Source organism: Dipteris shenzhenensis, chromosome 28 (genome assembly GCF_047967505.1).
Source record: "Dipteris shenzhenensis isolate YYH24624 ecotype China chromosome 28, Dip_SZ_1.0, whole genome shotgun sequence".
Classification (NCBI taxonomy): Eukaryota; Viridiplantae; Streptophyta; class Polypodiopsida; order Gleicheniales; family Dipteridaceae; genus Dipteris; species Dipteris shenzhenensis.
The window spans coordinates 43,024,370-43,051,371 of record NC_141623.1 but is presented as its reverse complement, the minus strand read 5'-3'; the positions used below and the strand labels follow the sequence as shown (position 1 = coordinate 43,051,371).

The window sequence follows — 27,002 nt, the reverse complement described above, 5'->3', positions numbered from 1 at the left end:
GGCTTCTTCCAAATTCTAAGAAATCCTTGAGAGTAGTGACAAAACAAAGTAGATTTTATTTAAACTCATGGAAACCAATCTTGACATATTTATTCTCATACAAGTAATAAATAATAATAAGTTTCAAGGATGTTTTAAAACATCCTACAATAATAGAATATCCTTACAATAATAAATTCTAGGATGTTTTAAACTCATGGAAACCCACTATGTTCATGAGGGCAGCCTCGAGAGGCATTGTTAGTTGGAACTTCACAACTTTTGCCTTTTGACAAGGGAGCTGAGGTGGATGGGGAGCCCCATTAATAATGGGAGCAAACCCCAAAGAAGGACGTCATGCTGTGCTGCAGAATTCAGAGCGACTGTTGTAGGAACAGAGACAGTTGTCCAAACAGGTTGAAGAAGAGAAATATAGTAAAGTAAAAGAGCAAGCAATTTTGAGATGTGTGTGAAAGCAAATATGCTTGATTGTTGGAACAGAGGCAGTTGTCCCAAAAAAAACACAGGTTGGGGAAATACAGTAGAGTAATTAGAGCAAGCAAGTTTGAGCAGAAACAGACTCCAGAGGCTTGATTGTGGAAGAAGAATGCTCTGCAGCTGTGAAAAATAAATAAATATATGGTGCTTCTGCATGATGAAGAGATGAATGTTGTCAGTCCCTGCATGATCTACAAGAGCAATTGCATGATGAAGATAGTAAAGAAGATGAATGTTGTGAGTGGTGTCATTTCCTTTCCCTGCATCATCTACAAGAGCTCTGTGAGCTCTGCAGGAACAGGGCGGAATTGGGTCCCCTGAATTCCACAGCAGAAAGGCAACCAAGACATCGCTTTTCCTTCTGGAGCTCCTCCTCCATTCCTGTTTTCTTCTTCTCATTCAATTCAATCCTGCTCCTCTCTCTGCCTCTTCGCATCCCCTTCTTCCATTCATACTTCTTTCCTCTGCCCAGTTTCTCTCAGATTGCAACACCCTTTTCGCCCCTCTCCTTCTCTTCTCCAAACACACTCGCTCTGCCTTCTCATCGCCTGCAATTTGCTCTGTTGGATTCGCATTTCTTTCCCCTTGCCTCTCACTCTCTCCAGTAATGCCGCTCTTCTGGGTCCCTCTACCCTCAAGCGATCTTGCCTTTTAAGGTGAATGGTATGCACTTCACCGAGGAGGACACCGTACGGCGTTTCGCTGTAGCATTCATTGTGAAGCACACTCTTTCAAGGGCCCGCTTTTGCGGGAGCAGAACTTAGAACGGCCATCGCGTTTTTCTGCGGCCCTCGCCGAGGAAGATTCTAACGGCTTTGCGTTATCAACGGCAGATTGAGATTAACACAACTACTTTTCACGTACCGCTCTCTATTGTCTCCCATTCTATTCTTATTTGGCGGCATGAGGATATCTTCATCATCAAAACCACGGAAAGCGACTCACCAAACGTGGTAAGCTAAGAGCCGAAGTGGAATCTCGGATTCCAAACGGGTCGCGTGGTTTATTGCCGCAGGGCAGATTAAAGTGCAGAAGATAAGGTGTTCAACGAAACGTTCTAATTTTGTGTGTGTACTTTTGGGCAACTGCATAGCATCCTTCTATGTTTGAACTTTAGCATTCTACCTACTATGTCTTTTTGCTAATCGAGCTCCCTACAATGGCGCCGGTGTTGATTATTTTGTGTTAATAATCAGGATAACGTTTGGAACTCACAAGCCCATGTTTATGGTATAAGCACTGATGACATTTCTTGAACTGTGTCAAGGCCTTATATACATGGAACTTTCATACATGAAGGATTAAGGACAATATTTTTGTGGATAGGATTGCTTGGGTTGGGCTCCACCCTAATGTGACGAGAGAGATTGTGCCAGCCACTCCTCTGAAATGTTTACACAAGCAAAGAAAGGATTTAAGAGTCCTTTCTGTCGTGGCTATGGCACAATCATCCTGGCTATGGCACAATCAATGATAGATCAAGTAGGTTCAGAAGGCCATCCATGGGTTTAGTCCAAGGAACAAGCGTGGGGTCTTTGTGGTTTTAAAGGAGAGGTCTGGAACATTGTTTATTAGATGAACCTTACTACACTGTAGTAAGCCAAGTTCTTCTCAAATGACACTCGGTTGATCATGTGTGCCTAGGACTTAAGACATTCGTGTACCGATATATCATACTTAGGCAAAGCCTCATGAGAAGACCTTGGACTTTTCACTTTCAGTGCTGATTGTTTTGATATGCAAGAGGGTTCATTGTGTCATAGTCATTGAGGGCTTGTTTCAAGAGCCTCAAAGTTTTGGTTGCATGATTATTGTGAGTGGAAAGTGTACTCAAGAAGGTATGTCTCGTCTTGGTATAATATTAACGGCTCACAATATTCTATTAATTTGATCCACCCCGACTGTTTTTTATCCCCCTTGAAATTGCTTTTGCAACTATCACACATGGCATGGACGACTCCTATTGGGATCCAACAGTCTAGAGGTCTTTTAATTGCATTCTTTGCATCCTTTGCATTTCATGTTTCAGAGGCAGTACCTCATTACGTCTATTTCGACAACAGGAGTTCTGCCACCTTGGGAGGGCTCACAAGATTGGAGACTCAAGGGCCAGAAGAGCTAGGCAGGGCTGCCCCTACCTTGGTCATTGGCATCTCATTTTCACATGGTCATTGAGGATCCGTGGGGGTCTATTATCACCAGATTGGCTGTATGCAGACGCCTGTCACCTTTCTCTCTCAGGCAATAGCACTTCAGAGAGAAAGGGCAGTATTCTCTAGTGCCATCGATTATCGCGAGGAACATCTCTCCAGGGTCAGTTGGCCGAGTGGGTGAGTACTGTATCCACCATGTTCATCTTCATCTTTTGATTGGATGGTTCTTGAGTAGCTTGGGGCAAGTACGTTGGTCACTTCTACCTTGGCCACCAACACATTTGTCTCACATGGCTTATAGACTTTGAAGTTTTCAGACATTAATAAAGCTTATCTTTACTATTTTTATTTCGGCAATTTGTAAGATTGGATGTACTCTTATCTTATTTAGGTATATATTAATTGTTTCTTCTTTTTATGCTTCTTTACCTTGGAAACCTTCAACGAACCTTTTTGTCAGGATTATTTCCAGAAAAACCCTGCTCTAAGACCTTTAAAACGTTTTTTGCTAATGCCATGCAGCATTGATCCTGCAGAGTTAAACATGCTCCCTCCATATGTTATATTACTTCTTTCTTGTCTTTTGCGTAAATTCTGGTTAATCTTAAGAAAATAAGGTACAAATCAGCATTCTGCAGCCGTGTTGTTTCAGCCAGGTCCTTGCAGATGGTTTCACACTCACTGCCTGTGAGAACCCTAACAGGCGCAAGGAGCCCGTTAGCATAACACTTCAGTTTCCTGCAGTCCTTTCCTTGCTCCCAAATGAAGTGCAGGGTGTAGATACGCCCACGGAAATGGTGTCTTACATGATTAACTCTCAAGACCAGCTAGGGCTCAGATGGAGCATAGGGTAATTGTAAAATCTTAGGTTAGAACCATTATTTGTGATTATTTGTATTACTAGGACATATTGATTGCCATAGTCAAGATGGCCTATTTTCTGGTCATATTTTGACTAGTGTTTTTGTTGGGGACCTTATGTTCTTGATGAGATCAGTCAATACCAGTGTCGTGAACATTTATTGTACTGGCCAATTTATCAGTTATAAAGACTGACCAACTTGAAAGTTGCTAAAGACGTATAGATATATGGAAAAGGTCTACAATATGTTCTGCTAAAACGTAGGGGTTTTTGAAAACCGTGTATGCGAGTGCATGGAGTGGGTGCATGCGTGCAGACATGTGCGTATGTAGACACGGACACAGAAATGACTATAGGACATGGTAATTTAATTCTTTTTCTTTGTAGAAATTTGGACTTTAGAACAACAAAAAGATGGTATTTGTATGATTGGATATATTCTAGTCTTACAAAGGTATATATATATATATATATATATATATATATGAGCCCACACACACACACACACATGTATGTAAATATATGCCTATATACATTACATACGTGGATATGGTCAGAGACATGGACGTGAAAGCACACACACAGGCACACACTTTATGTAAATAGATGCCTATATACATAATATACATGTGTCTATGTGTTAGGTTTAGTGAATGCCCTGTCTGTCAGCCCCCATCTGAGGAACACGTCAGGGCCGACTGCTCATGTATTGGACTCATGATTTGGGGTGGTTTGGAGCCCAGTCAAGGGCTGTAATGGACTGGCTGGGTATACCCTTTATAGGCCCCCAAGAATGCGCCAGCTTGCTGGTTGGCTGAGTTTGGGGGGCATGGGGCACCCTGTCTGTTCTCCTGTAAGAGGCGGCCCTACTACCAAGGAACACAGGAAGGGAGTACCTTCTACACATCTTGAGGTTCAGTTACCCTCAGTTTTCCAGCCCTTTGGCTGTGTTTTGTAGTTAGCACTTGCCTGCGTGTTTGGAGCAGCCTTCTTCCATGCCTTTTTGGAGCTCTTTAAAGGTTACAACTTGCTGTTTTGTCTGCTGCGCTCCTCAGATTTAGCCTTCTTCCATGCCTTTTTGGAGCTCTTTAAAGGTTACAACTTGCTGTTTTGTCTGCTGCGCTCCTCAGATTTCAGTTCATCTCTTTGTTCACTATTTTGTTCAGACATTACAGAGTTGTGGGACTGGCATTAGGGTTTTTGTCTATTCTGTGTCAGTATATCAGAGCCAAATGGTTGAACACTTGTGATCTCCAGAAGGGAGGAGTTGCTTTTGCGTGATGGAAGGAGATCCTGTTTTGAGTTAAGTGTAAGCTCCTGTAGTTTGGCATTGTGACTGTTTTAGTTTCCACTTTCGAGATCTCTCTCTCTCTCTCTCTCTCTCTCTCCCCCTCCCTCCTCCCCCCCTCCCCCCCCTGCTGTGGCTACATATGTGCCTATCCCAAACTTTGATGAAAGGGGGGCGATTGATGGTACCGACTATCTACTTTGGAACGTGAAGATTTGGAGCCACATGGTTGCAAGAAAGATCTTTCTGTATGCCTATCCCAAACTTTGGTAAGGGGGAGAGTTGGATGGTGCCAATATCCACTTCTATAAATACAAATATTGATTTAATTATGAATACAAAATATAATAACTATAATCAGGAGAATCATTAATGTTAATTTATAGTATGCCTCTCTATTTATAGTATAATGTAACACAATTATACTAGCAGGTATGCTTAGTTTTGTGGAGATTGCATCTAGGCGTGGTATATCTGGGTTCTACTTTTATATATTACAATGTTTCTTAATAGTTTGAAGAGACTCATAACTTACAAGGCACAAACACAGGTCATGTGACATCAGTTGAAGTCAATAATTTAAAGTTGTGATGTTAATTGAAGTCAATAAATTGTAACCCGTGAGTTAATTTGTATTATATCTTTCTTTGTAACCCGTGAGTTAATTTGTATTATATCTTTCTATTTACTCGGTTACACTTAGTTATATGTAGTTTGGTAGAGGGGTGGAGGTTTCTTGCTACAGCCAATGCTCCCCACAGTGGAAGCAAACCAAAGAGCATGGTGCCCAGGATCACACAGTGCTAAAATCGGATCCAACTTCTTTCCGTAGTCTGTACTAGTATAGAGAGAGTGAGATGTGCAGACAGTAATTGAACAATTCTGAAGAGAGGATAGAAACAGCAATATGTATTTGTTGAAAATAGGAGGGAATGAATCACTCAAACCTCCACCCAAGATCTCTCCAACTCTTACACACACTCAAGATAGATGATCACAGATGCAATAAACACTCACTCAGAAATAACTTGGACGGAGAGAGAGAGAGAGAGAGAGTATATTCATCCACCGGATGGTGGGCAGAAAAACAGCTCACAGGGAGCAATACAAAATACAGCAAAGTGCTGGAGAATACTGAAGGACTCTCTCTCTCACAAACTGCTCCAGAACTGAGTGCACAGCACAGCCTTGGAAGGAGGCTTTCAGTCTTGCACTAGATGCTGGAAACAATGAAGGAGAGGGCCTTTTATAGGCACTGCCCAGGCCCCTAGGGTTGACCGACCAGCAGGGTTGGTACCCTGTTTGGTGGCCGACCAGGTGGCCCTAGAAAACCGACCAGGGTTGGCCCTGGTTGGGCCGACTTGGCCTGCCACAGGCCCCTATTTAAGGGTGCCCTGTGCAGCCAGTCTGTGCAGATGCAGAAGCCTCCAAGTGAGGCCTAAGGCCCCTTATATTCCTGCTGTTGCAGGCAGCAACCAGCCCGTGTGCTGGTTGCCTATGATGCCAGCCTGAGTCTCTCTCTTTCCCCAGCCCTCCTACCTCTCACTGCCCCTTGTCCCCTCAAATCGGGGGCTCACAGGTGGGCACAGTGAGTTTCTGACAGTATTTGTTGCAAGATGGACCAAATCATATACAAAGTATGCGCACAGTGTGCTACCCTCTATCAGCAGGGTGCTGACCAGATGTGGACCCCTATGACACCCACAAGTTCTCCTACCTTCAAAACACTTAATCTGCGTTGATCTCCTAGAGCTTTTGTGGGCTTTGTAATGGTACCTTGCAAACACACCTTCCTGCTGCTCCTGCTCCTTGATTGTTCGCACTCTTATGGAGATGGATAGATGCATGCTTACTAGTAAGAAGTTGCCTCACAGGTTTTGGCTCGAAGGCCTCATGTGTGCAAATTATGTTTTGAATCGGGCTTCCACAAAGGCGTTGAAGACAATCACTCCCTATGAGGCATGGCATGGGAGAAAGCCTTCAGTGGATCACTTCAGAGTTTTTGGTTGTGTTGCATATGCCCACGTGCCTGTGGAGTTTCGACACAAGTTGTCAGATAAGGCACTTAAATGCATTTTTGTTGGGTATAGTGCACAAAGCAAAGACTATCATCTCTACAATCCTGCTTCTCGCAAGATTTTTGTGAGTAGAGATGTTATATTTTCAGAGAATTCAGCACATACACATGCTGAATTTACTATTCCAGCTTCTTCAGATGATGTTTTTGAGGGAATGCTTCCTATAGCATTTGGTTCCCCAGCTGAGGCTCATGCTGAAAATCAGAGTTTACAGCAACCTCCTCCTGATCCACATGCCCCGATTCAGCCATAGGCTGATTTTGTACCTCCACAGGGTGTGGCTGAAGTTGCCAGGCAAGAGATTCAAGAGATACATGCAGCCAAAACAGTTCCGAATTGGTTGCTACAGACTTTCATGGAGAGTAGGCTTGAGGCACCTTTGCCTCGTAGTACTCGTAGTGCAGTAAGGCACGTAGGGGGGGCTCTTTCTGTTGAGACAGCTTATGCAGGTACTCTTCTTGATGAAGAACTTGACTTTTTTGAAAAAGCCAAGGATAATGTGCATTGGATGCATGCTATGCACAATGAATTGCAGTCCATTGAGAAAAATCAGACTTGGGATGCTGTGGATTTGCTACCAGGTAAGCATGCCATTGGTACCAAATGGGTTTTCAAAGTGAAAAGGGCCAGATGGGTCCATTGAGAGGTACAAGGCAAGGCTGGTTGCCAAAGGCTATGCACAAAAGAAGGGCATAGATTATGAGGAGACATTTACTCTTAACTCTCGGATGACCACACAGGTCAGTTATTTGGAATGTCCATTAGTTGGACATAAAAACAGCTTTCCTTAATGGGGACTTGCAGAAAGAGGTTTATGTCAAACAACCTCCTGGATTTGAACTTTCTGGCAATGCACTTCAAGTTTGCAAGCTGAACAAAGCTTTATGTGGGTTGAAACAAGCCCCACGTGCACGGTATGCCAAGATTGATGAATTCTTGGCAAGTAAAGGGTTACATAATAGTCCCACGGAAAGCACCCTCTACATCAAGAAGGATGGGGGGGATATTTTGGTCATCATTTTTTATGTAGATCACATGCTGCTCACAGGGTCAAATGAGGATATAATTGCAGATTTCAAAGCTGAGTTGAAAGCTGAATTTGACATGACAGATTTGGGCATGTTAAATTTCTATTTGGGGATCCAGTTCATACAAGACAAGCATGGCATCGTTTTGTCTCAATCTAAGTATGTGCAAAAGCTCTTGGATAGGTTCAACATGCATGATTGTAAGCCTATAGCCACTCCCATGGAGCCGGGGTTATAGCTTACTAGATCTACTCTCATGGGGTGAGCACACCCACAGCACAAGCCCTCTCTCTCCCTACCCTAGCCTCACACTGGGCGGGAACACCCACAAACACTGCCCTTCTCTCATCATGAGATGTTGATCTCTAACACCCCCTCTCGGCTCTTGGATGGAATAGAGATGCCAGGGAGCTAGGTATTACTCCACCGCTGAAGACTACCACTGGTACTGTTGAAGAAGTCCCCTCGTGGCTCAAATTGCTTTAGCACGATCACTGGAAACCTGGAACTGTTGCTCCCATGCCACATGTGCTAGGTATACTCCTCTGGTCTGGTATTGATATATTGGGTCAACTGGTACAACAATCCAACTGCTGGAACTGGTACATGACTCCAACAGAGGATCGTGGAACAATAATCCAATTGATACTGCCTTCGGTGCAAGGTCTGCTTCCTTGCATAGGCACTTGTATCGTAGAGCTAGATAGCCCCCTCTGAAGCCCCCTCTCAAGTCCAAACTAGTACATAGTTGCCAGATCGATGAACTTTAGTGCTCCAATGGCAACAGGCATATAATAGCTCACAAGGATCAATCAGTTGTGTCTAGGTTCTCGCACTGGCAATCTACTGACCCATCTGGATCTCTAGCAACATCAGACAATAGCTGCAACAGAACACTGAGAGACCCCCTCTGGATTTTCCAGGTCATAACGTCCAAACAAAATACAAACGCGTAACATATTGCCACTTGAATCAGCGGGAACGACTCCTCGTGGCTCGAGGTCTGCCTAAAAGCCTTACCTCGATAAATGACTCCCTGCTTGATACACCTGATGGGCAGGTCCAGCTACCACAAACAAGCAAGCAAACCTCCATCTGGAAAGCATGCTGGCAGCTCTTGCCAAGTGCTAGTAAAAGGCTGGAGTAATCACGGTCGCGACAGTCACACTGTTGGCTACTTGGTTATTGGACCCCTCTGCGTTCCTCTTGGGACACTGACGCCAATAATGACCTTTCTGGCCATATCCATTACACATACAGGATGCCTTGAGACGTTCTCGTTCCTCAGCTGTAAATTGCTTTCTTTCTTTTTGATCAACTGTTAAAGCCTCAGGCTGATTGTCATAGGTACGATCGATGAAGCGCTCCTCCTGGTCAAGCACCATTGGGACCAATTCCTCCTAGGTCAACTCATTCACCTACCATTGGTGATGAGGGATGAATAGAAGACCCCGTACTGAGAGGATAACTGGGACAGGAGAGTTATGGCAATGTCCGTTGATGAAATCTGCTTCCCTGCCTGGAGGATCTCCTGTTGAAGTTTTTGTAACTTGTTGATGTGTTCCTGCATCGATGAAGATTTCTTGGGATCCAACAACCTCATCTGGACCTCCAGTGAGACCCTGTTCATGGGAGAGGTTCGGTTATACATGGACGCCGAATGCTCCCATATACTTTTGGCCACTGTCATGTGCTTCACATGATTAATCACCTGAGGAGTACAGTTAAGAAAGATAAATGATCTTACCCTAGCATTAACACGGTCCCATAGCTAGGACAAAGTCTCGGCCTCCTTCCGAGCAAGGATGCCAAGGTCCTCTACCAGGGGATCTGGTCGAGCAACACCTATCAAGTCGAAATCTGCCATGTCGTATGACTGTAGCACAGATTTCATCATCACCTGCCAAACACCATAATTGAACCCATCTAATTGCCGGTCAACCGGGAACGTGGGCAACATTGGAATTCTAGTCTTGTTCTCTGCCATCTCGGACAAAGTCGTCATGTTAGAGTGAAGAGGATGATGAATTGAAAGAGAAGATGGATGGGATATAAGGAAACTGAAGGTTCAAGAAAGGAGAAGGTGAAAGAATAGGATGAAGGGGCTGACAGCCCAATGTACCTTCACACCTCGCTTTCTGTCCCTTGGAAACACCTCCTCTCTGATCTGAAAACACCCTTCAAAGTCACCCCTTTGCTGGTCACCCGAACAGTCCACTCCTCAAACACGCTCCTCCTCAAAGACACCTCCAAACAGCACCCTAATCCTCCTCTCTGTGTGTTGGCTCAACACTCCCTCCGCTCCTCGGGTCTCAAGCCAACTGTGGCTCTTATACCATGTGCGAAATACAGCGGAAATGCACGGAAGAGAGAGAGAAAGATAGCACGCCTCACACACACACACTGAGAAGGAGAAAAAGGAGAGAGAGGCATAGGAGAACTGCAAGTGATCTCTAGAGAAAACCCAGCTACAACTGGGGGAAAACCACGGAAACAACGAGGTTTGAACACACAGCTCAACAACCAAGTGAAGGGAGCACTAGGGAGTGGATGAACTGCTCCACTACTTTGCTCCTCAGGTGCACAACAGGGCTGGCTCTGCTACTTGCCAGGCCCTCCAAGAGATGATGATGTGCTGCTCCAGATTATGGATGAAACACCAAGGAGGGGGGCCTATAAATAGCCCCAGCCTCTCCCTGGTCGGTTAGCAAGAAGGGGAGCCGACCAACTGCTCTCCCTGGTCGACTCATATGCAGGGGGACCGACCCCTCTCTGCCCTCTATAAAGGGCTGTCTGGCAGCCCTACTGCACCTCCTAGACGGCCGACCACCTGCCTTGCTCATGGCACACAGCCCTACAAGAGGGCACACACCTCTATGCCTAGAGGGGGGCTGACTCAGCAGGCTCTACATGAGCCGACCAGGCCTACTGCTCCCCTATAAAAGGCTCACCTCCTCCAGCATACAAGGAGGCTGCCTAGCTGACTAGATCTACTCTCACGGGGCGGGCACACCCACAGCACAAGCCCTCTCTCTCCCTACCCTAGCCTCACACTGGCGGGCACACCCACAAACATTGGCCATCTCTCATTAGGAGATGTTGACCTCTAACTCAAACCTTTGACCTTTGAGGCGTTGGGTCCTTTACTGCTATAGGAAGTGGCTCAGGAGAAGCTCTATAACAAAGATGACGATGACAAGGCGTTGCTGGCAAAGGACAAAGTTGGCAAAGGGCAGGGAAGCCTAGAGGTGGCAAGCCCAAGAGGGATGATTCTGGAGATCAAGAGGACACTTCCAGTAAGACGAGGAAGCAGAAGAAGGTGATGAACCATGCCATTTTGCGAAGGATTGTAGAAAGAGAAGGCGGATCAAAAGAACAAGAAGATGGATGCTGTAATTCAGAAGGGGGCATTACAGGACTACACATGTCATTGGTATGTGCCTCCATGAGGTACATGGTTTGCTTTTAGAGCAAGCACATAGGTAGGACGATGTTTTGGTATGTACTTGATGTCATTAATTTGAGCCTTTATAGCATGCTGTGAAGAGAATCTTGTCTTCATGTGTCTGAGGAAATGTGATATTGGAAGGAATGTGCCTTCCTGGAAGACAGAAGGGGAAGTGTGGGTGCTTGTTGAGGGGTATTTAGGCACCATAGGTTAGGCATAAGTCCTAGTGATCATGAATGTCAACAGTCATATATGTGTGGCAGTTACCAAGAACCATGATAGTCAGTTATAACTCCTCTTGGGATCTTCTTGGTAACGGTGTCTTGATATGTAATAGTCAGATTGCTGTCTGACAATATTCAGATTGTATATGCCCTTTTGGCAAGTTCTATGTTGAGGCTATGCACTCTTCTCTATGTTCCTGAATGGAAAGGATGTATCTTGGCTGCAGTTCCAATGTTCAATGCTATTCTTTGACGAGAAACTATATTTTGATTGCTCTTTGTCTTCCGACTATGATCCGACTGTACATTCTTTTCACTGTTTTCTGTTGATAGTTGGCAAAGCTCAATCTTTGAGTGTTTAGGGATGATTCCACCTTGAACACATTTGGCGGTCCTGCAGTTGGTTCGTACCTTCAGACGATTGCTGCAAATATTCCTGAGGGTGGAGGGACAATGAATTCATGGAGGAAACCAATGAAGAAATCAATTTGGTTTTGAAGAAAAGGATTATCTGAAGGATTCCGCCTCTTCTCAAAGCAAGAAACCCAGAAGAAAAGCAAGCAATAGGAGGGGAAAGGAAAGAGACGAACATCAACGACAGACAAGACAAAGGCAAAGAAAAGAAAAAGCCTTGATGAGGAGGCGCATACCGCAACTCCTCTGAGGATTGGGTAGAGGATGTGGGGAAAATGGGCTGCTGAAATTAGAGATCCCTCAAAGGGTGTCCGATTGTGATTGAGTACCTATGATACTACAGAAGAAGCTACGTGTGCCTATGACAAAGTAGCCAAGAGAATTAGAGGCCATTGCCCTGTTCAAGATCGCAGTCATGGGATAGAAAGGCTGCACCTTCACTTGAAAGCTACTGTGAAGTGGAAGATGTTGGTCATTCAAGTAAAGCAATCAAAGCTTCCACATCGAAGCTAAACTCCATCAATTTCTGTGAATTGGATCATGGCTATAAAGATTCACATCGAAGTTAAGCTTAATAGATTGCTGTGAATCAAGTGGTTTTTGCACCCATGGACATTCCATGAAGAAATTCTGATTTTTGCTCTTAAATGGGGAAGAAAAAGTGTCAAAATTTGCTTGAAGAAGGATCATAAAACTTCTGCATGCTCATATTTGCATACATCATGTCGTAAGGGAGATAAATGCAAATACTACTACGTGGTTGATCTTGTTGAAGAATTATATGGCATCATTGAGTCTTTAAAGAAAGCATCGGCATCTAGAACATTGGAGAGAGCTAGAGATAAATTGTTAGATTTTCCGACACATTGGATGATGCTTATGATTATTAGAAGAGGGACCAACCTGTTCTCAAGGTTAACAATCAGCCCATGTTCTTAAGATCAACACCCAGCAAGCTTTGAAGCAGTGTGATATGGAGCAGCATATGCAAGGAAATTGGCCTAGTGGATCATTAGAAAATTATATACAGCAAGTGATTTCAGAAATGGTAGCTTGGTGATGAGTTTGTATGCGTTGTTTGATGATGAAGATTGAAGTTTTGGCTGAGTAATCTAAAGTGCAAGCTGAATGTCAAACATAAGGTCAGAATCCAAGTGTTTTGGGCTATCATATGGCAGTCGAGCACAAGTCAGGGTGAAACATTTACAGTCCAAACAGTCTCAAAAGTGGATGTGAGGTGTCTCTATTTCTATCTTTTATGATTTACATGAACAATAAGTTTCTGATTTCTGATTTCTCACGGCAACATCAAAGAAGAAAAAGTGTCGAAGGTAGCGTTGTTTATGTCTGGAAATGCTGATCATATGGAAAAGGATTGTTACCTAAATTTGTGCAAGCATTGCAAGCAACATGGCCATCGGAGGAAATATTATCCATCATTATTGGATGACAAGTTCTACTAGATCTTTCCTGCTTTATGTGAGACAAAGTCTGATCGGAAGGTCAGAAAGCTCTTGGATAGACTTGTCGAATATTCAGCTTTGCTTGAAAGGCAAAATCTTGGCATACTAAACTTTGCAGAGGTGATTGGAGATCTCATCAGTATCTTTCCAACATCTCAGAAAAAAGAAAGAAAGAAAGTTTATTAAAGTCTTCGGAAGACCGATGGGTCTATGAGACTGTGAAAATCCTGATACAACAAAGAGTTCAAGTTTTGCAGTTTGAATATGGGCACGAAGAGGTCAATGATTCTAATTCTAACTCAGATGCGGACAAAGACTTTCAAGGTGGTGGTAAGAATTGCAATGATAATTCAGTTATTTCTGTTTGTAATCAAATGGATGCAAATGTTTCAGAACAGACCCGATTAGACACACAGTTCAAGCAGTCGAACAATAGTCTGATGACAGCCCGACTGGAGTCCAACAACAAACAGCCCAAACAGCAATTTTGATTAGTCGGAAAGCAATTCTACAAGGTCTGAAAGCAAGGAAGGTATGTATGAAGACTATGCAATGCCAATCTGTTCTGGAATTTTCCATAGACAAATGGAGCAACAAGAAAATTAGTTATCAGATGATGACAAAGATTCAAAAAATGATTACTATCTGAAGGAAGATGATGAAGAGTCATATGATGAGTGTGCATGCTTTGCATTTGCACCGTCCTTTGCTATTGATGTTATGTGGAAGCAAGAGAAAATCAATCCAAATGCAATCTTCGAGGAGCCTGACTACAGAAGCCCTTACAACAAAGAAGGTTTAGGCTACATTCTTAATCCGATTCAAACCAACCATGCCGAAGTATGTCAAAGCAATGGAGTCAATGTTCTTTCTGATCTTTATTTGAAGATTGCAACTTTTGATGAGGATGATCTTGAGGATTATGCAGTAAGCTCATGTATGCATCTTTTTGCTATTGAGGATGAACAAATGGATCAACTGACAACAACCCAAATAAAAAATGAACCAAAGGTTTGATGTCAATGTTGAAGATATTGTCTCCGATTATGATGTTTCTGATGGTGATAATCAAGTTGATAAGCATATGTGTGAAGAAGATGCAGTTATTCAGTAATTTCTATTGTCCATCAAGGATGATGATGCAATATCAGAAAACAAATTTGTTTCAAATGTTTAATCCAAATGTTGTTACATCAGTTCTAGACAGTCAAGGAGTTAGTCTAGCCAATGAAACATCTATTTTCAATGTTGTACAAGCATTGATGAAAGGGCTACAGTTCTAGACAATCAAGGAGTTAGTCCAGCCAATGAAGCATCTATTTTCAATGTTGATGATACAAGCATTGATGAAAGGGCTACAGAGATGGCCCAAATTCAGAATGACGAAGAAGAGGTAAGCAAAGAAAAAAAGTTAGATCCAAAGAAGGTTGAAGACCAATTGTTTGATGGTGAGGATAATGAAATCATGAAGTTTCTTCTTTCTTTTGAGCATAATCAGTTTATTGGTGAATTCCTAGACATGGTCGAGGGCTCAAAGGGTCCGAATCAAATGAAAGGCAACTCAGAATTGTGACAGAAATTCAGTTTTCAGATTGCAAGATGCAATTGTATTCAGCTTAATCGTTAGGAGAAGAAAAGGAGGACAATGTTCTGAAAGAATCACTCATTGAGGTGGTTTCACAAACAAAAAATTCAGATGTGAAGGATGATATGTCCGAGATCTTTTTTGATGCTTTGATTGAGTTTGAAGATGCAAAAGCACAAACAAAAAAATCAGAAACAAATACAACAACAAAAGCAGATACAAGCAGTGAAATTGCTGATGTTTATGCAATGCAAAGGATGAAAGATCAGGGTAAATGGAAGAGCTTAACCTGGAGCCAGAAGATCCCAAAAAGAAGCCGAAAGAGCCCGGAGGAGTCCCCTAATCATTTCTTCTTCATACCACAAATTATCAGACACTTGGCACATGATCAAGGTCAACAAATGAAAGTTTGGAAGAATGAAAAACAAAAATCAGAAATTCAGCAAGTAATCAAGATGCGGTCCGACAGTTCCATGCAGTCTGATAGAAGTCAGATGCAGCCCGAAGGTCAAATAGAGTCCGTAAGTTGGATTGTTAGTATAACCTTTGTAGAAGAAAGTTTTGAAAGTCTGACATTGTTTTTTCTGATCTTTAATTCAGCATGTGGTGATCGGATAGCTGGCATCATGTTGACAAACAGTCCGACAATCCAACTGTAGTCCGATGATAGTTCGACTATCTCTTCTCTTATTTTTGATGCATTTTTCAAAATCTGACTGGCACAGCATATTTCGGAGTTGTATTAGCTTTCTCACTGTATTTTCAAACTCTGTTATTGGAAAGATTTTGACCGTCAGATTGGAGTCCGACAATAGTTCGCTGATCTCAGTCCAACTGTGGCAGATTCTAGACAGAAACCAGAATTTAGCCAAGGGATTAAAGCTGATTTAAAATTCAGTATTCCAATGGTTTGATCATATGCAAATGCAGGTGGTTCAAAGACAAATGAAGGATTTCTTTGAGGACTCTACACTGATATATGTTGCGGATGCTGGAGCTTCATTGACATATTTCTAATTGCTTGATAGGAGCGATGTATCTATTTTGTGTCAGTGGAATGTGAACATGCTAATTCATGCATGGTTCTACTTATTTATTTTGTATGAACTAGCATGGATGACATTATATTTCATGGGTTCCCTACCCTGGCATGTAGCCATGAAATCGTACAATTGTAATCATTAGAACTTGCACCATGGAGGGTAGGAAGGGTTCATGTCTACGCTTTTTGTTCCAAAAGGGCTGACCACCGGGAGTGCTAGGTGTTGGGGGGGTATTTAGGCACCATAGGTTAAGGCATAAGTCCTAATAATCATGAATGTGAACAATCATAAATGTAGGCTAAACAAAGGGTATGGTGCCCAAGAATCACACACTTTCAAACCAAAACCAACTTCTTTCCATAACTTGTACTAGAGAGTGAGATGTGCGACAGTAATTGAACAATGCTGAAGGGAGAGATGATGGAAACAACATAATGTTTTTGTCCCAAGATGGACCAAAATATGTGCACAGTGTGCCACCCTCTATTAGCAGGATGTTGACTAGATGTGTACCCCTATGACACCCAGAACGGTTCTCCTACCTCCTCGTGGAATCTTCAAAGCACTAGAGCCTGTGTTGTTGTCCGAGAGAAAGAAAGAAAGAAAGAAAGAAAGAAAGTTTATTAAAGTCTTCGGAAGACCGATGGGTCTATGAGACTGTGAAAAACCTGATACAATGAGCTGTGGTAGTGGAGCTACTAAACGAGCATCCACACCAATGCAGAATGCAAAAAAAAGCAAAATGGCAGTACTAAGTCCTAAGTACAACATAGTCATATCTCGACTAAAAATATCAATCTCAGCATCATCGTCGACATCATCATAACCATCATCATCATCATCATCATCATCATCATCAGCAGGACATCAGGATGGATGAGGCTGTGGAAGTGGAGGCATGAGGTCAACAATAGAGCGCTGTCGCCCCCTCAAAGGTGCAGTCCTGGTATGTCTCTTGGTTATAGCTCTGCGTCTAACGAGGTCCACTGTGACCCCCGTCGGTCGGGCTCTGACCCTAAACAAGGAGGGGATGTCCCTAAGTATGATATGTGAGTCAACCCTCTGTTTGAGTTGTCGGGTCATAGGCTCTGGGTCATGGTTATGTCGAGGTCTCGCCTCGTGGGGTCTATGTGATCTGGCTGAAAGAACTCCGTAATAGAGCTCTGAGAGGTATCAGTCGAGAAAGAAGTCTGCTCCTGTCTCCGTGCTCGGAGTATCCTATCGCGGTGTTTGAGCACCTCATGAATGAAACCAGCCAAGCATCACTGGTCTGGGTAGGAGAGGAAATGGACCAAAACCCCATAACTATCTCTGAAGAGGCAGTAGAAACGCCCTCGGATCTCATAGTAAAGAGGACACCTGAAGATGAAATGCTCCTTTGTCTCAACCTCCTGCATGTCACACAATGTGCATATGCACCTCTCCTTGGGTAACCGCTCTGCGCTGCCGCTCTCGATACGAAGTCTGTGTGAAGAGACCCGGAACTGCCCAAGGGAGATTCTCAGCGAGTGGGGTAGGTGAATCTGCATGTATCCTGGTGGATCAATGAAACCCTCCGTTGTGATATGTAAGAAGTGATCTCTGTAGAAGCCCAGCTTCACTGGAAGATCACTCAGGCTGTGCTGGAAAGGAGGTAGTTTGGCCATGTGGAGTCCTAGTCCTGCAAACCATCTCTCCGTGCGTGCATATCAGCACCTCTGGTCTCCCCCTGCTGCAGGTGCCATGGAAGAGGACAATGATAGCCATGGTATCCTGCTACGTCCGGATGTGTAATCCCATACTCCCTGACTCGGTACAGATACATAATGACTTGAAATGCAGCATCTAGCTATAATGGGAGTGACCCAAACTCTGCCCGAACGATCTGGTGAGGGACGGATGGCTTACCACGGATCATCCGTAATAACATGAGAACCTATAGCCGCTCCACTTTGGCCCACTCTGTATCCGACAAGTCTGGCCCCCAGCATGGATTGCCATACATCCCTGCTGGGTGGACCAAGGAGTCAAAAAGCAACCCTTTGGTCCAAGGATCCTGAAAGTGTGAGTGGAAGCACTGTCTCTCTAGTCTAGCCAATGAAGCATATCCTCTGCTCAGACGCGCCTGCATTGCGGGTCTCATGGTCTCAAAAAAGAGAATGCCTTTGGATTGAGTCTATGGGTTAAGTGCACTTATGTGATGGTGTTCTATGCTTGAAGGCCTTGCGAAGGCTCAGTGAATTGGGGCTTTGTGTTCAGTTGCAGGGAAGGTCTCCTAGATGCAACTTGTAATCATTTCATTGTGAAATATAAAGAAATACTGAAAGGGGCGCCATGGTGTTTGGGGCCAATCGGATGCACTTGTCTATGTTTGTTGAGTAGGGGCATTCTAGCCTCCATCCCTTTTTCAGTGGTTTTGTTTGTGAACAAATGGGTAAATGCCAAATGGTGATCATGCAATGGTTAATGGTTGTCATATATGCTTTGTGAGCTGTAAATAAGTGTTGAAGTGATTAAAGGTTTAGTTCCACTGCCCTCTAAGTGATTAGAGGCCGGTTTCAAGATGGGTTCGAAAAAGACGACCCCTAGATAAGTGTATGATGAAACTACCTCAACAGGGGACCCATCAAATGCGAAATGCTCATCGCACATGACGGCTCGAGATGTATTGAAGATCATAACCTTGGTTTTACCCAAGTTGACCTTCAAATCATGAGACTCACAAAATGATTGTAGTGCGTCAAGATGTCTCTGGAGCCCCTTTGCTGAGGAAGACAAGAGAGCCACGTCATCTGCGTAAAGTAATATGCGGATCAGCGTACCCGCGAGAGAGTAACCTACCCCACCCTGTGCTTGCATCACTGTCTCGAGCTCGTCGATGTAGAGGCCAAACAAGGTAGGTGATAATGGGCACCCTTGTTTGATCCCGATAGTGCTCATGATCTCGTCTGTCCATCTAGATCTTGTCCGGCTCTGCCTGAAACTCGCTCATAAAGTGCCATGACAGCCCAAATGATCTCCTGGTTGTAACCCAAATCCTGTAGGCATTGTATGAGGCGGGCTCTCGAAACGGTGGTTAAATGCCTTGCGGAAATCCACAAAGCAGCAGTAAACCCTTTGCTTCCGTGCCATTGCCTCCAAGATGATACATCTGAGCGCGAGAATGTGGTCCATGGTCCCATGATCCCACCTGAAACCGGCCTGTCCCACTACTCTGAGTCCTCAACACTCCGTAAATCTGCTGACCTCAGAATCAAGTACTGAGGCATAAATCTTGGACATGACATGTTCAATCATAATGGTCCTGTAGTTCTCCGGGTTCATGGGATCCCCTACCTTATGGATGGGTGAGATAGTGTTGATGGTCCATGTGTTTGAAAACCCCAAGCAAACAGCTTTATTAAATAGCTTGGCTAAGATTGGGGCTAGGAGGTTAATCCCATATGCAATGAACTCAGTGCATAGATTGGGGCTAGGAGGTTAAATAGCTAAGATCGGGGCTAGGAGGTTAATCCCATATGCAATGAACTCAGTGCATAGTCCCTCATGATCCTTCGCTCGGCCATTATGAAGTTTCATTACGGCATCCTTTACCTCCCCCCTAGTAAAGAGGGTGCAGGATGTGGGGCGTGGCATATGTGATAGGTTAGGGGTTGGCTGATTTGGGATATCATAGAGTGTGCGTGCATAGGCAGACCACACCTGAGTGTCAGTAAGTGGTGGGGGGGACCGTCCCTCTAGAAATCTCCTCTAAAAGTCCTTAGAGTTGCTACTGAACAGAATGTTCAGTAGCTCCTCCTCGTTTCGGCGTACGAAGTCAAGTTTCTTTCTACGTACCAGATGACGGTACTCCCGTAGCGTCTCTGGTTCGCTCGGAAGGCTGTTTTTGTTTCGAATCTGAGCTGACGGCGTAAAGCCTTACACTCATCATCGTACCAGCTATTACAGGGTACGGTCCCAGGTGTTGGGTGGTGTGGAGGAAGGCGTGAAGAGCAGCCTCGTGTAGTGAACGAGTGACTAGGGCAGCACGGTCCTCTAATAGGGGTATAAAGTCAATATATGCGAGAAGTATGTACAGACGGCTAGAGTGAGTAGGTGAGTGATCGCGATCAAAGCGTATATCATGGTAGGTGGAGTAAGAACTCAACGGGATAGAAAGTGCTGTGCGGTGGGGGTAGAAATGCTAAAGAAAAGATAGGTATGATCAGCCCCTGGAGGGAGAGGAGCTACAGTAAAGTCAGTGATGCGAGATGTGAAGGCAGGGGATCCCATGATGTAGTCCACAACACTGAAGCCTCCCCCATGTGGAAAGCAAGTGAAGCCACCTGATGCGGGCCATCTGTCAAGACCATTATAGATAATGAGATCATGCATTCTGCCGAGGTCTAATAGGGCCTGCCCATAAGATCTCGTTTGTCAGTGGAAACTCGTAGGATACCTGCCTTCTCAAGGTCAATGTCTGGCAACAGAGTGGAATCAGCCCTGAAGTCGAGTGGTGCCTGATGAGCGCTTGTCCTCGCGTTGAAGTCCCGAACTAGGAGGACTTCCCCGTGGCTAGAGAAGTCAGCAATGGATTGATAAAGAGCAGCAAATGGGGATGTCTCATCCTCCCCTCGAATATCTCTGGCAAAGCGGGAGGTCTTGGGGGGAAGTAGTAAATTGCAATAAACAAATCCCGGCTATCCATGTGTGGAATCCGATCCAAAGAAACTTGGAGTGTGGATCTCTCTGCTCCACTGAGATGGCCCCCAAAAGTGTGGAGTAAAGGATTGCGACTCCTCCTGACCCTTGAACCCCTCCTGTATCCCTCGTCTCATCTCTGTAGGCAGACTCCCATGTATACCCGCTGACTATTGGTAGTGGGCACTCTAGACTCTAATGTGTCTCTGTGTAAAAGACTATGTCGTGACCTGTATAGGATTTCGAGAAGTTCCCTGGTCCTAACCATAAGGTACCATTACAGTTCGAGATGGTACATGATAGGGTCTCGGATGTTTGGGTCTCATAGACCCCGCCTCCCTATGCGGGAGGAGAGGTGGGTGCCCGACGGGGGCTTGTAAGGAGTCGTCCATTTGGTACTATTGCCCACTTCCCCTCCTTGTGTGGGCTTTGTAAGGGTACCCGGCATACACACCTTCCTGCTGCTCCAATGGACAGACCAACATAAGGCAGTGTTTGCTCCTTGATCCTTGATCTCCTTGCTGCTGTGTAGCAGCCCAATGTGAAGACCGCTATCGTTCTAGACATCCTTGTGTAGGTGCACCTCCTGCATGTTCTCCTCATTTGGGGGCTCACAGATGTGGAGGTTACCTACCAAACTGCAACAAGCAAGCCTATTCAAGGCATAACTCCTAGAATAGGAGTTGTATGCTGAAAATAGTAAGTACAAGCTTGGGGCTGAGTTTGTGGGCATCCTAAGAGGAGTTCGAAGTGACATAGGACCTATAGGTCTTGGAGTAGCTGGGACCTTGACAAGGTCACCTTCAGGGTGATGGCTTGTGATATAGGATGCAGGTTCTTATCGTTAGGTTAGCTAGATCATGTCAGTTTAGCAGGCTCGTGGGTGAACTTATGGCTGGAAGTTGAGCTTGCTAGCTCAACCCTAAGGAGTTCTCATGGACATCTGTCAGCCCATGGCATGGCTGCCTTGCTGGCAGCTTTGCAAACACCCTGCAGCCTGACTGCAGACGCAGCAGGACAGCAGGCAGGCGTACAGCCTCTATGGAGTGCTGATCATTTGCAGGTACAAGCACAGCTTGCTGGTATCATCACAGGTGCAGAGGCAGGTGCAGGTGTAGGTGTTGACACAGGTCGGCATCTAGTCCAGGCCTGCCATGTATCCATACAGCACACCTGCCTCATTCTCCAACACTCACAGCAAAGCACATGAGCTTGTGCACGCCTTTCTCTTTATGGATCATGCATTCCACTTAGTAGAAGGTAATAGGCTAGATTGAGTGAGTTACGCTTATTACATTGATAATGGGTCGCGGACAGTCATTCACTATTATGTGTGCAGTTTCTACCTCTTAATGGTACGGCACTTCCTGCAAGCTTGCACAGAATTTTGAGCTCATAAGAAGGGCATACAAGAGCCCAAGTCAGCCCTCAGTAAGAAGTCTAGAGACTGCAGTTTGAATGGTGGGAAAAAATCTGGTAATGGACAGCAGTCTGGGTAAGAAGAACTGGACCCGAAGGAAAGCAACGGCTATCGTGGATTCTTGGATGCGGAGATTCATTCCATGTATAGCAAGGAAACTGATGCTATTACTGTCATGTGCAAGGTCATCGCAAGAATGGTTGCCTGCACTTCAAGAAGCTTCGCGAGGAGATGGCCACACCAGATGGCCCAATTTGAGCCTCAACTCTGGCGAAGATGAAGCGCCCTCAGCCAGCAATTCAGCCCAACAGTCCAACAGTACTCAGCTTGATGGCAGCAGGGGAGAGTGGTGGAGTAGCAGAGGGCCTCATCTCCATTCTCCATCCTCACAGGAAGGGGTTTCCTTCAGACAGTTGTATCTCCCATATGGGCCATAGTTACCTTTTGCTCATTTTGTCTAAAGTCACTTACAAACGCCCTTTTTTCCTGTCTAAAGTCACTTACAAACTCCCTTCTTCCCTTTGTTCTATTGCTTGTTCTATAAAAGATTTAATTTGTAAGATTGGGTATCTTCTAGTCTTATTAAAGGTATAAATATATTTTGGCTCAGCAATAAACACTGAATACTCTCTGTGGAGGGGGAGCTGTTGCAACCCAATCCTGCCTCCTCATAGAGTCACAGCAAAGCACATGAGTTTGTGTGTGCCTTTCTCTTTACAGTTGCTGCTTTAGGCTAGAGAGAGAGAGTGAGTGTGACATCTCACTATTACAGTAGGCCTGCTACATACTGACTGTTAGTGTTGCTTTGTTTTGCCAGATCAATGGATTCTAACTTGAAGGTTGGTACACACAGGCAGAGGCCTTTACACACTCATAACTTCCAAGGCACAAACACGAGTCATGTGACATCAATTGAAGCCAATGATTGAATCATGTGACTTTAATTGAAGGCAATAAACTGTTAACCCAGGGATGAAAAATTGAAGGAGAAAAAGTTCAGTCACTGTGACTAATGTTGAAACTTCAAAATCTTGAAAGCATGTTAAAAGTTGAGACTGCATTTGGACTGAGTTTCTATGTGGATATCTATGTCCCCTTTCTTTATTATTTCTAAGCCTTTTACTCCATTCCCTTGATGATTTTTAAAACCTTATACATGGCAGGATGAGTTTGGGCATATTCCTGGATTCATCTAGATATATGTATGTGAATTTGTGATTCCCAGTTTCAAACAGGAGGCTGGAGTAAGGAGTTGATGTCTCCTCAGAAAAGTTTTCCGAATTTTCTCAATGTCATTCCAATTGCTCTTCATCCTCGTACCTCCACTCCATAGAGTAAGACCTGGGTGACGAATGTCTTGAATAGATCAGATCTAAGGGGCCGTATGCGGACGCCCCCTTGATTCCATTTGTTCTCAAAAGCATAGTAGTTGGTCCAGCTGGCATGAATTCTTGATTCAAAGCTTTTTTGCCATTGGTAATTTACTGGAATTTTGATACCCAACTATTTGAAATGTTTAACTACCTCAATGCGTTGCCCAAGGGTATGTGATGTGTGGCAGCTCCTTAGGCTGAATTGTTTCAGCTACCATAGTCTTCATCTTCCCTACATTAACAGATAGGCCAGTGCACTGACCTAGTATATGCATCAACTTCTGAAGGTCCTCCTGATACTACATCAGGCGTATTGCCAAAGGTGAGATCGATCAATGCCTTCTTCTCGTGAGATTCATAACCATTGTTTCAAGCTCATCTATGCAAGCGCAAACAAAGTGGTCAAGAGTTGCAGCCCTGTGTTAGCCCATGTCAATGAAAAAAGGTTGCGTCTGCCTGTATGTGTCCACATCTGACCTTTTCATAAAGGCACATGCGGCCACGTACAATTCCCTGCTACCCCCATCGATGCGAATCCAAATGTATTGTTTTACTTAATCAGGTGTATGCATTCCTTCTTCACTATCTATGCAAGCTCAAACAAAGTGGTTGAGAGTGGGCAGCCCTCTTTTACCCCATGTCAATTAAAAAAGGTTGCGTCAGCCTGTGTAATCCAAAAGTACTGTTTGTAGGCATCTTACTTATCAGGTGTATGCTTCTTTGCCTTTCCTTCTTCACTATATATGCTACCCTGCCGTTTGCTCTTCTTGGTTGCCCCTACAAGGCTGCCAAACTGAATACTCATCATAACCCTCAATTTCTGGGATGTGACATGCATCATGCTCCCAAGTGTCTGCCAGGAATATGACATCAGTATCATTGGTTACATAGCGTAAACCTGCCCCTTTGTGCCATGGGTAACCTCATCAGTTACAGAAAACAATATCAGTGCTCCATCAGGTCCCATAGACTGCATCTCCTCTGCTGTACCTGGTTTGGTGTTGATCCGCCGACTCTTCCAGGCCTCGTAAATATTTCTTCTTTCTTCTTGTTTTGGCACACAATCCTCACCTATGTAGTGGGGAGTTATTCTTGCAAGTGCACCCAGGTGGAACCCAAGATGAATGCTTTTGTCAAGAGAGTGAGAGAGAGGCCATCACTATTTTTTCTGTGCACGCGCGTGCGTGAGAGAGAGAGAGAGAGAGAGAAATTTTCACTCCTGTCATTTTTATTTTATTTTATTTTTCTCTGTAGTTGGAAAGAGCTGTGTAGCTTGTTGTATGAAGGTGTATTACTAGTTTATGTAGAGGACCAACTTATTCAAGGAAAAGCTCAATCAAGTAAGCCTCATGATTTTGCTTCTTTGCAGGAATAGAAGTATGTCTTGGCAGAAACCTATAGTGTACAATCAAAATTTATAGACTTCATCACCAGGGTTACAGAATAGGGCAAGGTAGACTTTACTAAGTGATGGCCTTTCATTCCTTTTCCAAGGCCAACCAGCAAAATGTGCCAGGCCTGCCCTCAGATATGCAAGACAGTTTTCCCTCGACCCCGGGAAAGGTGAAAATGGAGAGAAACTATTTTTTTGGTCGAGCTTCAAATAGGTGGTATTCTTCCTCTTTGGCAAAGCTTTTTTTCTGGGCTTTCATTCTTGTCACTTTGATGGTTACTTTCTTTCTTAAATTGACGACTCCGACTCACAAGTCAGCGCAATCCAATCTATGGGGAGGATTATCTTGGGAGAAGCAGGTGAGGCATTCCTGCCGTGTCAAACAGGATGGAGGATTGGTGGTATTGGTAACAGGAGCAGCGGGATTTGTGGGAATGCATGTTTCACTTGCCTTGAAAAAGAGAGGAGATGGAGTGCTTGGCCTTGACAATTTTAACAACTACTATGAACCCTCGTTAAAATGGGCCCGGCAGGCTGTCCTGGAGAAACATGGTATTTTTGTGATCCAAGGAGACATAAATGATGGGCTTCTCTTGAAGAAGCTCTTCGACCTGGTCTCCTTCACCCATGTCATGCACCTTGCAGCTCAAGCAGGTGTAAGGTATGCTTTGGAGAATCCTGGTTCTTACGTGCACAGCAACATTGCAGGACTTGTGACATTGTTTGAGGCATGTAAATCTGCGAGTACTCAACCTTCAATTGTGTGGGCATCCTCAAGCTCTGTTTATGGCCTCAATACAAAGGTGCCATTTGCTGAGAGTGATCGTACAGATCAACCTGCAAGCCTTTACGCAGCAACAAAAAAGGCTGGAGAGGAGATAGCACATACTTACAATCACATTTACGGACTCTCCATTACTGGTCTGAGATTCTTTACTGTGTATGGACCCTGGGGTAGGCCTGATATGGCATACTTCTCATTTACCAGAAATATTCTGCAAGGGCGGCCAATTACCATATATCAGGGGCCAAATCAAGTCAATCTGGCCCGTGATTTTACGTACATTGATGACATTGTGAAGGGCTGTGTTGCTGCACTTGATACTGCAGGCAAGAGCACTGGTAGTGGAGGTAAAAAAGCTGGCCCAGCTCCTCTTAGACTATATAATCTTGGTAATACCAATCCTGTTTCTGTGCCAAATCTAGTGGATATTTTGGAGCGATTATTAAAGGTTAAAGCTACGAGGAACATAATCAAGATGCCTCGTAATGGTGATGTACCTTATACTCATGCCAATGTTACACTTGCAAGGACTGAATTGGGATACAATCCGACTACTGATCTACATACAGGTCTGAAGAAGTTTATAAAGTGGTATCAAAGCTATTACAATGGAGTGTTGAGACCTTAGTTGGTGCAGGGAACCCACTTTTTCTTCTTTTATCAATTCGTCTACTCTAATTGTGTTGGGGTCGTTTATCCTTTGCACTTTAATCTAGTCCAATTGCCTGTGCAATAGGACAAGTCATGCTTCTTGTTTCTAAATTTTATTAAGTTCTTCAGAGAGCATAGTTTGGTGCATCTCTGTGAATGGCATATGCGTTGTTATATCCAATGCTCTGCAAGAGGCAGTGGCATCGCCGTCTTCCAATGTTGGGATTGACATTGAAATAAGCGAACACACATTTTTCAGCTCTCTAGACAGGACTCCCAAATTCATATTACAAATCTGGTTACATGCAGGGTTGCATTTTCCCATTTAGTTTCCCTGTAGCTAGCAGAAGAAGAGGTGATAGATCATAAAGATGGTTGCTTCTGATGTGACATTGCTAGTGCCATTGGTAATGACACTCTACACTTTTTGGCTGCTAAGAATTGGTTCCAATAGGAGATTGTTGTACGATTAAGGTTTTCAGGTGACATTTATCTGGAGCATTTGGACAACTTGGATGTGGGGTTTGAATCTTAGCTTTACTGGATTTACCCGTGAAAGTGATTCTACATCTCTCTAAATTTATATTCGAAACAATAGTGCATACGGCCAGTATGTTTCATATGGAACTCTACAAATAGATGTTTCTTCGCTATTGTAA

The 27,002-nt window shown here is 44.2% G+C and overlaps 1 pseudogene across 6 annotated transcripts; it reads left to right on the top strand.

The window, feature by feature from the left end:
* The first annotated feature begins 355 nt into the window (after positions 1-355).
* LOC147883592 (UDP-glucuronate 4-epimerase 1 pseudogene) lies at positions 356-27,002 on the top strand (annotated as a pseudogene). 6 transcript variants are annotated; one of them, XR_015543756.1, is made up of 3 exons: positions 363-1,430; positions 2,541-2,807; positions 24,885-27,002. The product of XR_015543756.1 is annotated as a UDP-glucuronate 4-epimerase 1 pseudogene, transcript variant X1 (transcript). The 6 variants fall into 6 exon arrangements; XR_015543757.1 differs by lacking the exon at positions 363-1,430 and adding an exon at positions 1,457-1,544 and having other exon boundaries at positions 2,544-2,807; XR_015543760.1 differs by lacking the exons at positions 2,541-2,807; positions 24,885-27,002 and adding an exon at positions 22,960-23,088 and having other exon boundaries at positions 356-1,430.